Below are 353 nucleotides of genomic sequence, written 5' to 3' on the forward strand. Positions count from 1 at the left end.
CTTTTTTGAAGCGCAGGAAAATACTGAAAAAAAAAAAAAAAACTGAGCATATCGTTGACTTAAGAGAGACAATTATCCATAAATAGTTTTACGAGATAATAACCAGCAACTTTTTTTTGAGGTGCGGGAAAATCTGCAGGAAAACAGACTGATTATATCGTTTACTTAAGACACAATTATCTTCAATAATACGCACTATGTCTTTTTGAGGAGGTGGAAAATCTGAAGAAACGCAAAGTGACTATATTGTAAATTCCAGACAGATAATTATCCTTACTAGTCAAAGGTTTACATGATAATATTTTTTTTTCTTGGTGTGCAACAAAATACTGAAGGAAAGCAGAGTGACTATA

This window comes from Scylla paramamosain, chromosome 3 (assembly GCF_035594125.1).
Source record: "Scylla paramamosain isolate STU-SP2022 chromosome 3, ASM3559412v1, whole genome shotgun sequence".
Classification (NCBI taxonomy): Eukaryota; Metazoa; Arthropoda; class Malacostraca; order Decapoda; family Portunidae; genus Scylla; species Scylla paramamosain.